Raw genomic sequence first — 21,838 nt, 5'->3', positions numbered from 1 at the left:
TTAAGTCTTTTTTGACCCACAGTTATTCTTTTTTTTTCTTCCTTAGAACGTATTTGTTAAAGAAATGGATGTTTTGTTTTGTCTTTTGTTTTTGTGTCTCTCTGTCTGCCCTGTAGTGTTTCCCCCAAGTCTGAGTTTTGCGGATTGCATCCCTCTTGTATTCTTTACATGCTCTGTAAGGTTCAGGTTCTGCTTTTTGCCTCCAAACACATTCTAGTCTCTTAAAAAGGAAAGTTGGAAAGATTGAATGTGGAAGAAATACATATTGAATTAAGTGCCATAAGCAATCATGATAACGTTGCTACCAATATAGTAAATATAGCTATTTATCATAGCTATAGTATTATGGTGTAGAATTAGCATTCCCATCGTTTTAAAAAATGCATTAAATACTAACAGATATTTCCTTCTGAAATGTTCTTTAAAACTGTGTAATACTTTAAAAAATGGAATTGGGATCTTTGTTTTGTATCTTACTTTTTAAAAACCTAATATTGTATAAAGATTGTTTCCCGCGTACTTATATTTACTTCTGTGTATTCCTCAAAAGCTAGACCACTTGAGAATGAATGACCACAGTTTATTTAGCCTTCCCTAGTTGTTAGCGAATAGGTAGTTTCCAGTCCAGTCTTTAAATAATGCAGTAATGAATGACCTCACGCATGAATCTTTATGGGTGTCTCAGGTTATTTCTTAAGTTAAATGCTTAGGTGTAAAATGAGTGGGCAAAAAGATAAGTGCCCATTTTTCATTGGCTTGGCAATTGCATAGCAAGTTTGACCTCCAGGGAAGACTTCCAGTTGCTGTCGCTGGTAGTACACAGGAGTGCCCATTTCCTTCACTTTCCCTACCATGGGCCACAGCCACTTAGAGCAACCTTCCCTCTCTCTACACTTGTTGATTTCCTTTGTTTTAATTTGTCCTTCGTGTTTTCTGTTCTTAGCAGTCACCTACCTGCCGTCATTGCATTTCCCTTTGATACCTGGGGCTGCTTATCTTCCCTGTACCAAAAAGCCCAGTTAACCCCAACTTGTTATGGTTTTGCCTACAAGATTGGCACTGAGTGAGTACATGCCTCAATATGAAGTGCTTGATATGTGTAGATTTGTAGTATCTACTTTGGCTGTTCAGAACCTGTGTTCCTGTGTTCCTCCTTTCTAGGTTTTTTTTTTTTCCTGTGTTTTAGATCGTTGATGTTGCCAGATAAATGAAAGATCACCCTATGTTAATACCATAGGTTCTGTTAAGGTAGGGAGAAGAACACCTGCCAAACTCTGAATTATATTGGAATTTGTAAAGCAGATAATTTAGGAGAATAATTATTCACATTACCCAACAAGTTGCCTTTTTAAAAAAAAAAGGATTGAAATTGGCACCTCTTTTGGTACCGTTAGTTATTACCTATCTGAGCAATGTCAGTTGAGAATCTAAAGTATTAGAACTCCAAAAGTCATCATCGAAGTGCTCTGAAATTACAGTGCATACTAAAAATACCTCACATTTGCATAATGCTTGTAAAGCTGCATCATTGTCTGGAACACCCCACCCCTGTGAATTTGAACCCTAAAGTGGCCCTTGCTGACCACAGGCTCGCGTCCTCTGCTTCTATATCCTTCCTTGCTCCTGCTGACTTTGTTTCTGCTACTACAATTTATGCTACAGTTAAAGAAAGGTAAAAAATCATGTCTAATGTTACACAGGTAAATACATGAGAAAGTACATACTCAGGTCTTGGTATCATTCATTCCTTTATGATCAATGCCAGTAAAGTGTTTTAAAGCAAAAGAAAGCAAACAAGTCCAGCATTGTGAAAGGTGCCTATGGACAAATTTGGTATATACCTCCTTCTCGCTAGCTCAGGTCTCATGTGCTCTCTGCTGCCACCACTGGCTCCTGCTAGTGCTCTAGAATGTTCTGCTTCTCCACTTCTCTCTACTTCACCTTCCTGCTCCCAGCCCTGGGAGAATCCTCTCCTCTTGCCTTTTCCAGATGACTCAGGACAGTGACATTACTGGGTGATCCAGAAGCAGCGTGTGTAAAGCAGGCCTGCAATGATGGCATGAGTCTAGGGCCTATGGTCGTTTGGCCCTCCTCAGTCACTCTCCAGCCCTGTCATGGGAACATCCCCCCATTCCCTTTAAATTCCGTAGTGCCGGGCTCCCACGTTCCTCCAGCATGTCAAGCCACATTTCACATGCCTGCCCTTGCACATGCCATTTCCTCTGATGGAATGTTCTTACCCCTTTAGTTCACTGAACCAATACCTACTCATCCTTGAAAACTGCTCATGTGTCACCTACTCTATGAAGCAAAATTAATTACTGTCTGTGTCCTCCCCCTGTGCCTTGATGGTCTTTGGTTTAGCATCTGCACACACCCTGTCCTTCTCTATCTCTTCTTGTGCCCTGGGTCCCATCCCCTCTAATGCATTATCCTTTCTTTGCCTTTCCTTCTCCATCTGATCCTTCCTGTCAGCATTTAAACATGACAAATCTCTGCCATATTTTAAAAAATAAAACAGTGACAGCTCACGCTCCTCTCTGTACCTTCCCCTTCAGCTGATAGCATTTCTCCAAAGAGGGATGTGGACTTAGTGCCCCAGGTTCCTCATGCAGCACTCATTCCTCCACACCAGGCTTCCATTCTGGTTCCCCAAAGTATAATAGTTCTTTTCAAGATTACTAAAAACCTGCATGTCACACAACCAGGAGGAAGTAGGGTTTAGTCCTTATCTTGGCTCTGCCTCCCTGCAACATTCTCTTCCCTTGGCTTCTGTGACCCTAGAGCATCCTGGCTTTCCCTGCTACTCAGTGGCATACCTTCGACCTGTTTGCTGGCTTCCCCGCTCTGTCCATTCTCCAAGTAGTCCCTCCTTTCCCCCTCTCCATGCCCCTTTCCACACCTTGCGGTGCCATGGTCTCTGCCATATGCCATCTTCCCCCTAGTCCTTACCCTGCTCTTCAAAACCTTTACTGGTGTGCCACTCACTGTGTTTTGTGCCTTACATGCAGTATCATTTATTCCTCACAACAATTCTGTAGGGCTTCATTATCTCACTTTATAGCTGAGGAAACTGAAACTGAAGAAAGATAAGTCATTTACCCAAGGCCGTGAGCTAGTCCACTTGACTTGCAGTCATCAGGCAAGATTGCTTTCACACCACTGGCTGAGTGACCTGTCCCACAGCCCTTCCATCTCCAGTTACACTTGCTAAAGCAGTGGCTCTCAGCCTCCAGTAGGCTCCAGCCTTGCCTTTCTGGAACCTCCTTTCCCACTGCTTTCCTTAAGACACCATCAGCTCCAGTCACAGGAGGAATAAGCACTTCTACCCTGGTCTGCGCTTTTCTTCTCCCCGGACTGGGACACACTCCCCACCTCTCCAGCCTCACCTGTCTAGGTCCACATCTCACCTCCCCCGAATCTGGGTTCAGTTGGCTCTTTCTTCCCAAATTCCCATCTCCAAAGCTTGGAAAGATCTTTTCTTTCTGTGAATTCCCACTGTACCTAATCTATACTTACCTTGTGGCATCTTCTACCTTCTGTTTTGTATTATCAATAATTATAAATTATGAGTATCCTTTTGGGATACCTCCCCTACTAGACTGCAAGCTCCTTGATGGTAGAACTGGTGACTGATTAATCTTTGTGTTCACCATGATACCTTGATAGCTAAATTAAATGATAAGGATTTATTTATCTGTAAGTTTGTTCTTATAGCCCTTTCCCAGAGCTCTCTACAGATAGGGGGACTGTACTGGTCTGTTGGGGAAGACGAACTTTCTGGACATGACCACAAGATGGCAACAGTGACTGCAGCATCCTGGTGTCTGTAGAGGGTGGGCCAAGTCAGGAAAGAGAACAATGTCTTCTTGATTGCAGGAGACTCAAGGGAAATCCAAGAGAATTTTCAAATTTAAAGCATTCTGTCAATTCCCAGTTACTTACAGAGGTGAGCAAATAGATTGGACAACTGTTTTCTTCTGTGGGTTCATTTGGCCAACAGCATGGAAAGCTCTCTTCCTGCCCTTCCTCCCGTCTTCCTTTTATTCATTCAGCACATACTTGAGTGTCACCTGTGTGCATCCACTGTTCTAGGTACTAGACATACAGAAATGGGCAGTAAAAGGCAGGATCCTGTTCTGATGGAACTTACATTTTGTGGCCTTCACTGGGACCCAGTGGAAGATACTGGAGATAGAACCAAGAGTTTCCTTGCTGCTTTTTGTTACTTCTGGAGTCATCTTTTCCCCTTTCCCCCAGCATGGATCGATCCATAGTTTTATATTATCTACACACGTTTCATTTCAACAAGCAAAGGGACCACTGGTCAGTGAATCACAGTGACTAATTTTGTTTTAGCCATGATTATTGGTGACCTTCTCCCCTCTTCCCAGTTACCCAGTTAATCAAGAATCGACTGTGTTCTTCTTTTTTTTTTTTTTTTTTTTTTTTTTTTGAGGCGGAGTCTCGCTCTGTCGCCCAGGCTGGAGTGCAGTGGCGCGATCTTGGCTCACTGCAAGCTCCGCCTCCCGGGTTCCCGCCATTCTCCTGCCTCAGCCTCCCGAGTAGCTGGGACTACAGGCGCCGCCACCACGCCCGGCTAATTTTTTTTGTATTTTTAGTGGAGACGGGGTTTCATTGTGTTAGCCAGGATGGTCTTGATCTCCTGACCTCGTGATCCGCCCGTCTGAGCCTCCCAAAGTGCTGGGATTACAGGCTTGAGCCACCGCGCCCGGCCGACTGTGTTCTTCTTACAGTTAAAGATATGGAAGTCAAAGGTAAAAAATCATGTCTAATGTTACACAGGTAAATACATGAGAAAGTACATATTCAGGTCTTGGTATCATTCATTCCTTTATGATCAATGCCAGTAAAGTGTTTTAAAGCAAAAGAAAGCAAACAAGTCCAACATTGTAAAAGGTGCCTATAGACAAATTTCACATACACGGTGTCAGTGCTAATGGTGAGTGATAAAGTTGACCTAATGTAAGTTTACTTAAAGTTGCGTCTAGTGTTTAGAAACAGTTCTTCTTCAAGGGGTAAACAAGAGTGTAAAAAGAATACACATGTAATAATTTAGAAGCATCAACTACCACACATTGCTTGTTTTAAGACCAAGAAGTTACTATCTGTTAGAGCAGCCTCCTTTGTGGTATGAATCTTAGTTGAGTATTCATTTTTTTTTCCAATATCAGTTCCCTGTCCCCTCCCTCCATCTTCCCCACATACCGAATGACTCTGAAAGATGGGATTCGGTTCCACACAACCTCTTACCAAACCTTCCCTTCATTTCAGGAGGACAAGAGAAGGGGATTAATTTGAAAGGCTATGTGAAAGAGGCATCCTGTGTTGTAGAACTCACAGTATGGAATCGTGGCTCCTATGTACTTCAGTCGAGTAGATTTTTTTATGACATGTAGCTATTTTCTCTGATTTTTAGCAATTATAATGTTTTCATATGTGCATTATCATCTGTTACCAACCAAAGTTAAGCCATAAACAGGGGTCAGTCCATTGCTGAATAGTCAGTAATTATGTATTACCCAAGTTGCTTTTCAATTGAACATGCAGAATGACTGCTGGCTTCCCATGGATCAGTTTTATTTTAGCTGTGATTTGGGTTTATGTATGACCATGGCCACCATAAAATTTAAGGTACACCTCGCCTATGCCACAGAGATGAGAAGATTAGAAGTATGCTACTTCACCAAATAACACTTTTAATACGAATCTCATTTATATATGAGCCTTCTTCTCAGGAAGTATTCCCATTGTTTGTCCTTCAAAGATTCCATTGACTGTGATTCTGTATAAGAGCCTGTGCCCAAAAAAACAAAAATAAAAACAAACCTTATTTTTTAAATCCACATCAGGCCAGGGCAGCACTTACCTCTGAGTAACACTCTGAATACAATAACTTTGCATTTTGAGCCCTCAGAACTATGCTAGAGACTTTGCGTACCCCACTTTAATTCACACACTACTGCAAGGTAAGTATTTTTTCGCATCCTACAGAGAAAAATGCTGAAGAGAGACCAAATACATCATTGAAAGTAGTTACACAGATAGTGAAGGTCAGACAGGATTCAAATGTAGTTCTGATTCTTGCCTTTGCCTCTCTGCTGCTATTCCCCTGCACTGCTTTAGGCTCTGAATCAGGGCAAGGATTCATGTTTTGGGGCCTTCTCCAAGTCAGAGTTTTAAAGTAGCATTGCAAAGGTGATTTCCAGAATTATACTGCCTGAGATGATGGAAAGATCTTCTCTCTGTAACACATTTCTGTATCGCAGTAGGGAAGGAGACCAGGGGAATGGGGAAAAACCGAGGAGTGTGTCATCATGCAGTGTAGGGGCCACCCCAGATCCTGGTGCTGAAGCTTCAAGAAAGAGGAGCCTGGGACTTTGCATTGATGGGTTTGAACCCCATTTTGTTAACTGTCAGCAAACACTGCAAAGCCTTAAGTGAGTTTATAATTTAGGAAGGTCAGGCCAGGCACAGTGGCTTATGCCTGTAATCCCAACACTTTGGGAGGCTGAGGCCGATAGCTTACCTGAGGTCAGGAGTTCGAGACCAGCCTGACGAATATAGAGAAACCCCATCTCTACTAAAAATACAAAATTAACCAGGCATGGTAGTGCATGCCTGTAATCCCAGCTACTCAGGAGGCTGAGGCAGGAGAATCGCTTGAATCTGGGAGGCGGAGGTTGCAATGAGCTAAGATCGCACCATTGCACTCCAGGCTGGGCAACAAGAGCGATACTCGGTCTCAAAAATAATGTAATAATAGTAATTTAGGAAGGTCACCTTTTTTTTTTTTTTTTTTTTTTTTTAAATGCTAACCAGCTGGGCGCGGTGGCTCACACCTATAATCCTAACTTTAGGAGGCCAGGGCTGGCAGATCGCTTGAGGTCAAGAGTTCAAGACCAGCCTGGGCAACATGGCAAAACCCCGTCTCTACCAAAAATACAAAAAATTAGCTGGGCGTGGTGACATGCACCTGTGGTCCTACCTACTCAGGAGGCTGAGGTAGGAGGATCACTTGAGCCCAGGGGGCGGAGGTTGCAGTGAGCCAAGATTGTGCCACTGCACTCCAGCCTGGATGACTGAGTGAGATCCCATCTCAAAAAAATAAATAAATATAAATAAAATAACCTAATTAGAAACTGAAAGGAGAATGGCCACTTAATTGTTTCGGAGAGCAATGAAGGCACATAAAGATTGGTTGCTTTCTGAAGAATCTAACAATGGCATTGGGTGTAGGAGTTGGGGAAGCAAGTTGTATAGGCATCTACAGTTAAGGTAATTTATAAATTATACAAATAATTTTTAAAGTTTAAGCCCCTGGTGACATGACACATACATGGCTCCTTCACCCTTCTTGTCTCCTGCAGAGCTCCAGTCTGCCTCTCTTGCTCTTAGCCCCAAAAACAGTGAATCTCCTGAAGTTACCTAGACCCACAGAACAGTTTGTGACTCCCTCTACCTGGAGTACCTGCCCATGCCTGGCTGATACTTGTTCTTTTGTTTTCTTGGCTTCTGTATTACTTCATCTGTTTTATTGAGTTAATCAACGGCAGGCCTATCAATTAGCATGGCACTTATTTCTTTTAAAGCAACTGCTAGTGAACATTTTTTTTAAAGTCTATGCAGAGGCTAAATTGAAACACTTCAGTGGGTACTTCCTTTGGTATTTGATAAGTGGAACGTATCCCAGAACTATTTATCATCCATGGGTCTCAGTTCCAGTTAGATGTATTCTTGGAGCCTTTAAATCATGTAGTGTGATACGCCAGCCCATAACGCAACAGGTGAACTGAACTGGCTTCCTCCAAGTTTGACAGCTGAGAATGTGGCTCTAAAACCTGCCTAGATATATATCCTTTTCTAGTAAGAACTGAATGCAACTCACATTTAAGCCAATATTCTTTCCTCTTTTTTTCCTCCCTCTGAATGGGAAGGAGAGATTTTAGTCATTTTGAGTCATTACCCTTAAAGGATTTTAGTTTATCAGTTTGCAGAAAGTTTTATTTTCATTACTTCTGTAAATTTATATGATAATGAGTTTCTCATCCTCATTTTGTTTTTTGTAATATGAAAACTCTGCCATTTTGTTGTTTTTTAACAGTTTGGGGGGGTATAATTGATATTGTACAGAATGCCCACATGTAAAATGTGCTTGCAGTTTTCACATATATATGCATACATCCCTGAAACCATCACCATTATCAACATGGTGAGCATATCCGTCATTCCTAAAAGTTTGCTCATGCCCTTTTGTGATGGATCCCTCCCTATCCTACCTCCTGTCCCCAGACAACCACTGATCTGCTTCCTGTCCCTATGGATAAGCTTGCATTTCCTAGACATTTGTATAGATGCAATCATATAGTATGTACTCTTTGTTTTGCCCAAGTTCTTTCATTCGGCCTACTTATTTTGAGGTTCATCCACGTTACTGTGTGTATCAATAGCTTATTCCTTTTTGCTGCTGATTAGTAGCCCATTATAGGAATATACTACAACTTGTTTTTTTGTTTTGTTTTGGGGTTTTTTTGTTTTTGTTTGTTTTTTGAGACAGAATCTCACTCTGTCACCCAGACTGGAGTACAATGGCATGATCTCAGCTCACTGCAACCTCCGACTTCCGGGTTCAAGCCTCTCCCGGGTTCAATCAATTCTCGTGCCTCAGCCTCCCGAGTAGCTGGGATTACAGGTACATGCCACTATACCCAGCTAATTTTTGTATTTTCAGTAGAGATGGGGTTTCACCATGTTGCCCAGGCTGGTCTTGAACTCCTGACCTCAAGTGATCCACTCACCTTGGCCTCCCAGAGTGCTGGGATTACAGATATGAGCTACTGCGCCTGGCTAGCTAATTTTTGTATTTTCAGTAGAGATGGGGTTTCACCATGTTGCCCAGGCTGGTCTCGAACTCCTGACCTCAAGTGATCCACTCACCTTGGCCTCCAAGAGTGCTGGGATTACAGACGTGAGCTACCGTGCCCGGCTAAAACTTGATTTTATCCATTCACACAAGGATAGACCTTAGGGTTGCATCTAGTTTTGACTATTATAAACAAAGCTACTATGGATATTCATGAAGAAGGCTTTGTGAAGGCTTATGTTTTCAGATCTCTTGGTAAATAGCTAGATGTGAAATGACTGTGTCATATGGTAGACACGTGTTCAACTTTTAAATAAATTGCCAAACTGCTTTTTAAAACAATTGTACCATTTTGACCTTCCTGTCCATGGTAGATAGGAATTCTATTTGCTTCACATTCTCAGCAGCACTTGATACCATCCAGTGTTTTTAATTTTGGTCATTCTAATGGGTAGATAGCATTATCTCACTGTGGTATTAATTTGCATTTCCCTAATGATCAATGATCTTTTCGTGTGCTCCTTTACTATTCATATATTTTCATTGGTGAAATATCTGATTAGATCTTTTGCTCATTTGTTAATTGAGTTTTTTTATTGCTGAGTTTTGGAAGTTCTTTATATATTCTGGATACAAGTAATTTATGAAGTAACTGCTTTGCAGAGATGTTGTTCTAATCTTCTAGTGGCTTGTCCTTTTTATTCTCTTCATTGCCTTTTGAGGGGAAGTTTTAAATTTTGATGAAATCTCATTTATCAGTGTGTTTATTTTATGGGTTGTGCTTTTGGTGGTGTGACCAAGGACTTTTTGACTAAATGAATGCCACAGAGATTTTTTTGTTTTCTTCCAGAAGTTTTATAGTTTTAGGCTTTACATTTAGGTTCATGATCCATTTAGAGTTAATTTTTCTATACGATGTGAGATGTGATACCAAGTTCATTTTCTTGATGTGTAGATACCAAACTTTTCCAGCAGCATTTGTTTAAAAAAAATATTTTTGGTGAAATAACTTTTTCTGATTATAAAGACATGTAAAGATTGTAAAGACATTGTAAAGATTATAAAGACATTCGTATAATGTAGAAAAGTGTAAAGCTTATGTCTTCCTAATCTTCTGTTTGTAATTTACCTAGGTACATTTAACAGTATTGGGAGAGGGAGAGCAAGTTTTAAGTGCATAGTTTTAAAAAATTGGTATCATAGTGTATATACTTACTGTGTGTCCTGCTTTTTACAATTTTAACATTATAACTTTCCCCACGTAACTTAGTATTCTTTAATTGCTCTTTCCCATGGGATTTAATATTCTTTAACTGCATGGTTTTTAATGGCTGCATAGCTGTTCTATCACATGCATATCACACTTCACCTCTTTTATTTGACATTATCAATTTTTAATCTTAAAATATACTTTGAGCATCTTTAAACTTAAAATATTTTTATTTTTGCTTAAATTTTTCTAAATGAATTATCAGGTCAACATATATTAACTTGTAAATGGCTTTGATTACATAGTTGCACAATATATTCCAGAAAGGTTTCAACAATTTACACTCCCATCAGCAATAACTAAGCAATTTAATCCTTTATTGCAAGTTTTGTTTGTTTTTGTAAAAACCTCAAGGATACCCTGGACACTCCTCTGCTTCTCTCAAAGGCAAGTATTTTCCGCTAGCCAAGTGCCATTCTCCTTTCTCATTCTTCCCAGACATAGGACCCTTCTACTCAGCACTGGCCAAGGTGAGCAAACTCCATGCATTTCTTGCCTTTGCTACCAAAAAAATTAGCAGGATGAACATACCTCCCTCCTAAGTCTAGTTTGATAAAGAAGCCCCTTTTCTTATCCAGGGCAAAATCTTCTCCCTCTTCTCTAGATCCCGTTCTACCCTGATTCTTCCAGGAATGCCCTACTTTCTTCCCTGTATCTTTATCCCTAGCATGGAAGCATTCTCTTGTCTCTCCCTCTGGGATCTTGAGTTCCCCCTTAGCTACCCCCTATTTTATTTTTCTCTTTAGATGCAAAACTCCTAGAAAGAAAACATCCTCTTGTTGGATGTCATTTCCTTGTCACCCAATGAGCTATCCTTACTTACACGTTCTCATTCTCCCTCCCCCCATTCTCTCACTCCCTCCCGCCCCACTTCTCTTGCTGTAGTTTGGCATCTTCATGCCTAAGTGGTGAACCTATGGGCCGGTCCTGTAGCTCTTAGCATTTTTATATTTTTGTGGTTTCCACCACACTTTCCTTCCTTCTCCTTAAAGTTCTATCTCTGCTCTTTCTCCCCTTAAATTACCTGATTTTGCCTCATAGAGGTGATCTTTCGTCTCCATCAGCAGTTAACCAGTAATTTGGCTTGAGTCTGTCTCTGTAAGAGTTGGCTGTACAACTATCATTGTCTTTCTTCCTCATATCTCTTTTTGTTAATACTATTGGGCACATAAGTAGACTTTCTTCTAGTAAATCTTATTTTTGCTGGTTTTCATGTCTGCTTTGGATAACTCCAACACATATCTTCTGTGTCTCATTCAAACAAGCACTGCCTTTCCTCTCTCTCCCATCCTACCTCCCCAAAGCATTTGCTGTTAGTGCTTTCGATCCATTTGGTGTTTTACAGTTGCCAAACATCTCATAATGAGTACATGAGTGTGAACAGTCCAGCCCATTGGGCACTTTTCTCACCTGAATCTGTACAGCATGTATAAACTATGCTGCATGGTATCCAGAAGGTCATCTTAGAATCTAATAATCTATGGTTCTAATCCCTGACTTCTTTTTTGCAGTCATGCCCACCCCTACAGCCACACACACGCTTTTTTCCTTTGTCTTTCTTAATTGTACATTTTTTAAGGCAAAAATTACCAAATATCCATAGTACTGGTTTCCTTTTCTGACCTTCTGTGGTACTTTTTTATACCATATAATATTGTTTTTAAATGTTGATTTGTCACTCCGATACCACCTTATGGCAGATTTTATTTAACATTCATATTTCTTAACTTGACAAAAGGTATATATTCTTTTTTTACATATATACTTTAAGTTCTGTGGGATACATGTGCAGAACGTGCAGGTTTGTTACAATAGGTATACACGTGCCATGGTGGTTTGCTGCACCTATCAACCCGTCATCTACATTAGGTATTTCTCCTAATGCTGTCCCTCCACTAGCCCCCCACCCCCCGCCCCGACAGGCCCCAGTGTGTGATGTTCCCCTCCCTGTGTCTATGTGTTCTCATTGTTCAACTCCCACTTATGAGTGAGAACATGTGGTATTTTGTTTTCTGTTCTTGTGGTAGTTTGCTGAGAATGATGGTTTCCAGCTTCATCCATGTCTCTGCAAAGGACATGAACTCATCCTTTTTTATGGCAGCATGGTATTCCATGGTGTATATGTGCCACATTTTTGTTATCCAGTCTATCACTGATGGGCATTTGGGTTGGTTCCAAGTCTTTGCTATTGTGAACAGTACCGCAATAAACATAACGTGTGCATGTGCCTTTATAGTAGCATGATTTCTAATCCTTTGGGTGTATACCCAGTAATGGGATTGCTGGGTCAAATGGTATTTCTGGTTCTAGATCCTTGAGAAATCGCCACACTGTCTTCCACAATGGTTGAACTAATGTACACTCTCACCAACAGTGTAAAAGCATTCCTATTTCACCACCTCCTCTCCAGCATCTGCTGTTTCTTGATTTTTTGATGATTGCCATTCTAACTGGTGTGAGATGGTATCTCATTGTGGTTTTGATTTGCATTTCTCTAATGACCAGTGATGATGAGCTTTTTGTCATATGTTTGTTGGCCACATAAATGTCTTCTTTTGAGAAGTGACTGTTCATATCCTTCGCCCACTTTTTGATTGGGTTTTTTTTTCTTGTAAATTTGTTTAAGTTCCTTGTAGTTCTGAATATTAGCCCTTTGTCAGATGGATAGATTGCAAAAACTTTCTCCTGTTCTATAGGTTGTCTGTTCAGTCTTTGACAAACCTGACAAAAACAAGCAATGGGGAAAGGATTCCCTATTTAATAAATGGTGTTGGGAAAACTGGCTAGCCATATGCAGAAAACTGAAACTAGACCTTTCCTTACACCTTATGCAAAAATTAACTCAAGACGGATCTAAGACTTAAATGTAAACCTAAAACCATAAAATCCCTAGAAGAAAACCTAGGCAATACCATTCAGGACGCAGGCATGGGCAAAGACTTCATGACTAAAACACCAAAAGCAATGGCAACAAAAGCCATAATTGACAGATGGGATCTAATTAAACTAAAGAGCTTCTGCACGACAAAACATATATATTCTCCAGCCACAACTAACTTGTCTGCTCCTACAGAACAGGAATCATGTCTGTCTGTACCCATAGTAATTCAGATTGGTACCATACATAATAGGTGTTGGTAATGTTTATTCCATCAGTGTCACATATTCGTCTTAGTAGAGTGGTAACCATGTATAATTGAGCCTTGACCCTCTGGTGTAGGGAAATGAAGCAAGTGATTTTCTGCATAGAACTTGTGGCTTCCTTTTCTCTCCTAGTTAATATCCCTAGAGGTTGGTCTTCGTAACCTGCACCAACAGACGGATGCTGAAGATAACCCAAAACATTGAATACTTCAGAATACATTTTGCATTTTCTTTGTATGTCGTTGAGGATGGACATGACCTGGGAATTTAATTGAAAACAAGCAATAATCACATCATAAAGACTAATTCAAGAGCTCAGAAATTATCCCTGGCTCCTTACTCTGCCTCTGCCTGAGGGCGCTCAGTGGCTTGCACCCTTCTCTGTGGACAGATGGCCTGGTCTCAGACTGAGGAAAGCACTCATGGGGCAAGATTTCTCCCATAGCGATTGTTAAGGACAAGATAGACACCACAAAAGGTTTTTCTGAAAACTGTGTTGTAGAGAAGATAATGGGTGTGTTTAGAACATAAATAAAGAAAGTAAGCAGCAGTTTTGAGAAATGACAGTAAACTTGAAATAATTTATCAAAATAAAAATGTGAGTAATCTAGATAACTGTGATTCAGGGGAAAATACATAAATCTAGGGATATTAATTTGTGTACTTTTCATTTTTCCATGTACTATATGTTTTTAACAGGATTTAAGATACATTTTTCAATAAAGTGCAAAGAATGTGAATAAATGATAATGAATTAAAAGCAGTTTAGTACATATGCCATTAACCAGATTGGCCTGACTTTTGGAATTTAAAACTAACTCTTCTTTTCTTTTTAGGTTGCCTCTTGGTGCTGCCTTGGCCGTATTTGGCACCCAGAATGCTTCATTCTGTGACGGTCTATTAATAAGGTTGCCTTGCTAGAGTTTGGAGCAGGGCCTCAGGTAGGTGGCTTTTATCATTATATGGCATGACTTTCAAAGTGATTAATTATTCCAGTTCCTAAATACTATAAGATATAATATTAAAAGCTTTGAAAAGCATGCCACATAATAAGCATGCCACTTACGATCTTAGGGTCTATCAGTATGTACTGTGATCAGGACTTTAGTAATAATTATGGTTGAATGGGAGACCTAAAATACTAGCAAGGAACAATCTTCCTCACTCTTTCCACAAAACACATAGCTGCTGTAAAAACTTAATATTTGTTCCTGTTCCCCAGATAGCCCACAGATGTACTTTTAAGCTCTTCTTTCTCTAAATCTTGCTCAGTGATACACTATCCCATGTTGCCCTTATATCTATTTTTTTTTTTTCTTTTTTCTTTTTGTCCTGGGAAGGATCCTGTTACCTATGGGCAGGTGGAGAGGGGGATTAGACTTGCTCACAGGGATGGGGCAGATGCTAGAATAAGGAACCCAATGCAACAAGAGCAATTTGCCAGCACTGTTGGGAAGAGGACACACACAAGCATCTAGATTTCCTAACCTGTAGGCGCAGCTCAGTGTCACAGAATCAAGGTGTAGCAATACTTGGAAATCCAGGCATACATGGATATGGTACCAGGTAAGTCTGTCAGTACGACCTTCAAGATAGGGTAGAGGGTGAGAGGCCAGGACCCCCAGCCCTAGGATGGGGAGACTGGAAAAAAAGCCAATGGTGACTGTGCCAGATACCAGGGGATGGGCTCCTAAACTCTTCACTGATGGCAGATGGGGGAAAGGAGGCCTTGGACAGGGTTTCACAAGATACATGAACAGAGCTTGACAATCAAATTAAAGGTACATGAATTGATCTGGCTAAAATTTTCTATAAGAACAACATTCTATGGGTTTAAGCATCAACGCCATTAACATTAAAATTTTAGCTATCTGTATACTATAAATATTTTAGCTATCTGTATACTATAAAAATCTTTCGTGTTAGGGATTATGGATTTTTTTTCTTTTTCTTCTTTACTATAGTTTTTAAACTTGTTTTTAATGAAGTTGTTTTTTAGTAGCTAGAAAAAGGAAAAATGATTAGTTTTACTTAGCCAAACCACATTTATGCAGGTTTTCTCCTTTTTTATTCTCCTGTATCTGTAATCAGTTGAAAATTTTCTCTGATATTTTAAACATGATCCTCACATTTTATTTTCACATGAAGGATGTCCTTTTTTAAAGATTTTAAATTTTACTTTGTTCCTTTTTCCTTCCCATAGAAATTCACTCACTATTTCTAAATCATAAATCATGATCAATACAGGTTCCATGTGCTTAAGGAGCTATGGAACAGGACATTTAAAGCAGAAGTGTTCTAAACGTCCAGGCTGGCTGAGTGCTACCCAGGTTTGTATCCGTGCTTGGCGGGCTCTGGGTAGCACGAGCCTGAGACTCCCTGGCTTTTGAGGTCTGCCAAAGCAGGTGACACCTCTCCTGGGGACACGGAAGCAGTACGGACTCCCAGGTGGCGGTGGTGCTTTCTCTAAGTTCCTACCTCTCTGCCAAAACAAACTAACCATGTATTTCTCTGGGGCTTGTCTTTTGAGCTTGCTTTATAACCAATGTGAAATTTCAGGAGACCTGAAACATATTTACCTGCTAGGTTTGATTCCTGAAATTCCCTTAAAGGGACCACAGTTCTGTTCAGCAAATGTCTGCTACATGCTAGGGTGCTGACCAGGTGCTAGGGATATGAAGATGAATAATAGCATCCCTGCTGATGAATTTACTGTCACTGGGGGAAAGACATATCAGGTCATTTCAAGAAGAGCTTTCCAGTCCATATTAAGGGTAAAAGGTTCAGAGAGGTAAGGTTTTCAAGGTCATTCTTGATCAAATAGAATTAGTCAAGGAATATAGATAACAAATCTCTTCTAATTGTTCCAGCCAAGAGAGTACATGGTGTCCTCTAGAGGGAGGCAGAGGAGAGAGCAGCTACCCTTGATATGACGGTTTTGCCTAGAACTGATCCTGTTTAACCTTAACTATGTGGATAAATAGAAATGGTTGTTTCTAGAAGTGATTTTATCCTGGACATCCACATGGGCATAACTTAGGGAAGACAGATGGATGGTATGTGCAGACCTGAACCAGGCCACAAATTCTGTTTTCATTACATTTTTTAGTGCTACTCAAGCATTAGCACATATACAACATTTATGCCATAGCACAAGCCCATCTTTAAAGTACACTTTACTTTGAGATGGCTTAAAACTAATTCTCTGCTTGAGCTTTTATAGCTAAGTAAAACTTAAATTTATAGCTAAGTAAAATTTTCTTTCCTTAGCACTTTTATAAAGTGTCTGATGTCTGCCTTTTTGTTTGAATTTATAGACAGATTCAGTATGAGTGCTTGACAGTTCAGACATGAAATTTGGATTATTCTGTATTTGTGATTTTAATAGCATTAGGCAATTAACTATACATGAATGGAGGCATGTTCTCCAGATATTTAGGGTCCTTCATTGTGAACATTTTTATAGTTGGTGTCAAACATTTTTGTTGTACCCCCAGAAACTTAAGCAGTTACTGGTAATAAGATCAATAACTTACCACAATTTGGGATACATGCAGTTTTCAGATTGAGCTGACCTGTGGGCTACCTACTTTGTAATCAGACCCAGATCACCAACATTTTGGGACTGTTTTGTAGAAAAAAAAAAAAGCACAAGAAATTATCTGAAAATAGAGTACTGATTAATCTTACTTTGCATTCAGATATAATTGCCCTTCTTTGCTCTCTGAAGCATCATTGCTTCCCTTTTGCACAATTTCTTTTTCATTTCCTCTTTGAAAATACTAATGGCCCTGTGTGAAGAAAATGAAAATATCTCAGTATTGTACCACCCATTGTATTTTTAAGTCTTTTTATTTTGATAAAAATACACAATCGTAGGGAACCCCTCCCCACCCCCCACCCCACATAGCAGTTAAAATGAAGTGCTTCTAAGTTATGGATCACTAGAAGGGAGCTTTCGGTTGGGCATGGTGGCTCACGCCCGTAATCCCAGCACTTTGGGAGGCCAAGGTGGGTAGATCACTTGAGGCCAGCAGTTCGAGACCAGTCTAACATAGCAAAACCCCCATCTCTACTAAAGATACAAAAAATTAGCCAGTATGATGGTACATGCCTGTAATCCCAGCTGCTGCAGAGGCTGGGGCACGAGAATCGCTTACACCTGGGAGTTGGAGGTTTCAGTGAGCCAAGACTGCACCACTGCACTCCAGCCTGGGTGACAGAGTGAGACCCTGTCTGAAAAAAAAAAAAAAAGGAGTTTTCAAAAGAGAAAAACAGTTTTTAACTTAACATGGCATTTTTGCTCTATAAAATAAATAACCAAGGAAAATATGTCTGAAATCGGAGATATTTACTTGATACTCCTTCTTCATTGGGTTATCAATTCATTCTCTCTGGGTACTCTAGAAAATGAGTGGCCTGAAAAGGAACATCCTACTTGTAGAGATAAGAGAACTGATATTGGGGTTTCCTGATTCCACTTTGGAATTCATTGACTTTTTCCTGTTGGTTCTTACACAAAAAGTTATGCCATTTTTCTCCTCACTTCTCAAATAGTTGTATGCTAAATATAAGACATTTCTAAACATCAGTAAGGCTAATTTTTATGGTAAATTTCAAAAAGATGAACTATATTTTAATGAATTGCTCAAAATGAGTTAAAAATATAAAACAATAATTCAAAAAGGGCATCCTTATTTTTTATTAACTTTAGTTAACTATGACATCTAATTTAGGAAAGTAAATACTGAGTTTTCCACATTCCAGTTATAAAATGCATTTTTGGGGACCTGCTGTAACTCAGGCGAGTTAGGTACATGTCTTGGCTATGTCTCCTGCTTCTCAGTAGTTGCTCCAGCTCCTTTCTGTTCCCCTCTGTAGGGATCAGCAGCCCCAACTGAGGGTCTCGTTGTCCTTCCTGCCCCATACCAAGGACTAATGCAAGCATCAGGCATGTTTTCACTTTGGAAATTTTTATTAGGAATGGGAGCCAAATTGATGTTATCTACTGGTATTAGTTGATTTCTTGGTATTAAGGTTAGAGAATGCTTGTTTTCTGAGGCAAAATAAGTATTTTTAGATAACCTTTTATTACAATTGCTATTGTTTTAATCTAAGACTTTTCAAATAGCTGCTTAGTTTCAAAAAAAATACTGTTCTATTAGCTTATTCAATTTGTTGGACCAAATTTTGTTCATACTACATTATCTTTGACTTGAATATAGATATATACAGTTGTCCCTTGATATTCGTGAGGGATTTAGTTTCAGGACTTCCCTGGGATACCAGAATTCACAGATGCTCAAGTCCCTGAAATAAAATGGCATAGTATTTTCATATAACTTATGCACATCCTCTCATGAACTCTTCACGTCATCTCTAAATTACTTATAATACTTAACGCAATGTAAATACTATGTAAATAGTTGTTATACTGTACTGTGTAAGGAATAATGACCAAAAAAGTCTGTACATGTTCAATACAAATGCAGTTTTAAAAAAATATTTTCAATACATGGCTGAGTCCATGGATGCAAAACCCACAAATACAGAGGGCCAACTGTAAATTCTGTCTTATGTCTATTACGATGACTAAGCAAGCCTGTAGGTCATTGTGGTGCTGGTAAGCACTTGGCCCTGCTTTAATTTTTTTTCATTCATTCAACAGTTATTTTAACTGCCTTTTATGGGAAACAACAGTGAATAAAACTGGCACAACCTCTCTGCCCCTGTACTGTCTGCAGCTGATTTTTCATTCTTAGGTTTTTATAAGATAGTTTTTTTCCTGTTATTTTTCACTAATAAGTGATTTTACAGACCTATGAAAGTGAATGCTATAAAAATTTACAAATTATACAGAAACACCGAAGTTGTTTCTTAAAAATGTTCTAAGTATACTGTTGCTCTTACTTCTAAACTGACTGCCTTCAGTTATTATCTTAGTAATAGATTATTTCACATTATTCAAAACTCTCTTGTGTTTCATACATGTAAATTACAATATTAAAAACTGGTAAGTTTCCTTTTGCAACCTACTTTATTTACTCTATATGAAAAACCTGTTTTAAGGAAATTTTTTTAATTCTTCTGAATTACTTACTAAAGGCATCTTGTAAGCATAAAGGAGGATAAAGCTTTGATGCTTGATGGTATTTGCCCTTAATTAGCAAAATCTGTGTTTGACTTTTAAATATGAAATAATTATTGATGCAGGTAAGTGAAAAAATTCACAGCTCTTAGCAAAATGATTATCAGAACTATGGAATTTAAAATATAGATGCAGTTTTAATACAGGCCTATTCTTTTGCTGGCATCTCATAGGAACTGATTTTAGTAGACCCTCTGCTGTATGACTCATTTTTGCTTGTTAGTTTTCTATATGAGTCACTGTTTTGGAATAATGTAAAACATCAGAAAATAAACCTGGGTGTGTGTGCACAAGCACTCCATACTGTATTGTTTCTGTATGCAAAGTTGCCCTAGAAAAAAATGCTTCTTCTGGTACCAATAAAAACTAGAAGGGTACTCTGAACTGCTGTTCATCACAGAGTGATTTGAAATGGGTGTATGTATTTTCTACTTTGATTCACAGTTCGTCAGACCAAGGCAAAGAAGAATTTTCATCACTTGAAAAGCACAGTAACCAATCTATCTAACTTTTCAGTTAGGATTACATAAATACAAACTCTTCAATTTTTATTATATCAATCCAAAGAATAATTTCTAACCAGTCCTGCTTTCTTTTTTGGGGGGAAATATTTAGCAGAACTTTGAAATTATCTGGCAACTCATAAGAACTCAAAATAGGTTCAATTTAGGGAAATTAAGAAATTCGAGATTATATTTTGGGATAAAATAAAGTAAAATGATTGGCTGTGTTGTTTTAGACTGTAAAATATATAGCATGGGTAATTTCTAAACTATTGGAATATGTCACAATATACATAATTTTAAACTGTTGAAATACTTAGATGCTGAAGTTTTTTATTGTAAAATGCCATTGAACAATAAGCATAAATAAAGATTTTATGAATGTATTTGAGAATGCAATAAAATTTATATGGATTGGAGAATAAAGGAAAAAATACATAAACTTATTGTTTACTAGTTAACTTGGGTTTTCAATTTGTTTCTACCCAAATCGTTATCCACTCAGACAGATGTATTAGCTATTACTTTATATTAACAGCTGTTTAAATTATTTAAAACTGACTTTATAAACTGTCTTTTAAACTTTTTAAGTCTTAAATTTATTTCCTTTTGGATATTTGGCAGCTCTAAAAGAGAAAATAGGCACTGTCCCCTCTTTTGATCTTTTAAGTGTAGTGACAGGATTTATCCACTTGCAAATTGGTTTGCTAACCTGCCTTGTCATAGAAAATAGTAGAATAAAAGTGAAGTCGTGGTTTTAGGGCATTCATCCCTTCTTTATCACACATATGCTGTCAAGTTGTTCATCTTCTGTGGGCCTCTCACCTTAAAATGGCAATGATGGTAAACACATCCACCTCTCAGATTCATTGAATTCCAGGGAGATAATAGAGATGAAAACACTCCACACGTGTCAGGTATTTATATTCTTAAAATAACATAATGACACAAAATGGTCTTTCATATTCTTAATTACCCTACAAAAAACTCAATATGTGCCCTGGGCAAGTAAGTATTTACAAAGTTAATGTTGTTATTTTGTAATTTTGATGTGCAGAATTCCGTTCTTCCATTTATGCATGTCCTGTGCTTTACAAAAGAATGGAGCTTTTGCTTTAATGTTTAAAATATCTTTTGTAGGTCTAAATTTTTGCTTTTCTTGTCTTTTAAACTATAAAAAACTGCTGCTTTCAGATATACCCTTGGCATTTTTATGATGATGCTTGAATGCCTTCTATTAAATACCTGATTTAGATATCATCAAATTCTTCAAGAATGAAAGTTTTATCACAGGGGACATTTTTAGATTTGTGTTAAGAATTTGAAAGTTATTTTTATTTAACCTGTCATTAACATATCTGTTTGTTATTATATTTTAACTATTTGATTTAATTATCCCTTTATAATCATGATTTCTGAATGTTCATCTTTAAAATACTCTGAGTTTACTGATCTCTTATGCCTTGTGCTCTCTACAATAGATGATTCTAGATTATTCTGACTTTTGACCATTATTCTTTTCATGTTTACTTGTACAATCAAGAATTAACAGATTTTTTTCTGTGTGTGATCTCAGTCTACTAATGATCATACTACTGATAGACATTATAAGCTACTTCAAGAGTTTTCAACAATGACCTCTTAAACCAAATGATGCTCTCTTCCTAACACCCCCTTCTTCTGTAGCAAATCTATATTTAACTTCTCTTGCATGCTTTTGAAATCTAAAGAGTGCAGAGTTGTTGCTACATTTCAGCCATCCTTGCAGCATCCTGAAAAATAAATTGGCAGGTGTTGCAGATAGCAAAAGTATAGCTCTGAGAAGCCCCAGTTGTGCTAGTGTGCACAGTATGGGCATGAGTGCTTTCACCGGGAGCCTGTTGTTCTTT

The 21,838-nt window shown here is 38.7% G+C and overlaps 1 protein-coding gene and 1 long non-coding RNA gene across 9 annotated transcripts in view; one reads left to right on the top strand and one right to left on the bottom strand.

The window, feature by feature from the left end:
- PLAG1 (PLAG1 zinc finger) overlaps positions 1–21,838 on the top strand; it is a 50,838-nt gene that overhangs the window by 18,462 nt on the left and 10,538 nt on the right. For 3 of the 6 annotated variants that reach the window (XM_005563345.5, XM_045398278.3, XM_045398279.3), the window contains exon 2: positions 14,135–14,239. The exons of the other annotated variants lie outside the window; for them this stretch is intronic. The gene's annotated coding sequence lies outside the window, so the exon portion shown is untranslated. The remainder of the gene's footprint in view (positions 1–14,134; positions 14,240–21,838) is intronic. 6 annotated transcript variants of the gene reach the window in all.
- The window catches only part of LOC135964736 (uncharacterized), a 31,558-nt gene continuing 15,297 nt past the window's right edge, over positions 5,578–21,838 (bottom strand). Inside the window, exons 2-4 of one of the 3 annotated variants that reach the window (XR_010577288.2) lie at positions 17,413–17,534; positions 16,989–17,089; positions 5,578–5,818 (exon numbers count right to left, since the gene is read on the bottom strand). This is a non-coding gene — a long non-coding RNA (uncharacterized lncRNA). Of the gene's footprint in view, positions 5,819–12,784; positions 13,558–16,988; positions 17,090–17,412; positions 17,535–21,838 lie in introns of those variants that run through there. The other 2 variants (XR_010577287.2, XR_012416437.1) reach the window with 2 other exon arrangements.

The sequence above is a fragment of the Macaca fascicularis genome, chromosome 8 (assembly GCF_037993035.2).
Source record: "Macaca fascicularis isolate 582-1 chromosome 8, T2T-MFA8v1.1".
In the NCBI taxonomy this organism is placed as follows: Eukaryota; Metazoa; Chordata; class Mammalia; order Primates; family Cercopithecidae; genus Macaca; species Macaca fascicularis.
This window is presented reverse-complemented; position numbering and strand designations above follow the sequence as displayed.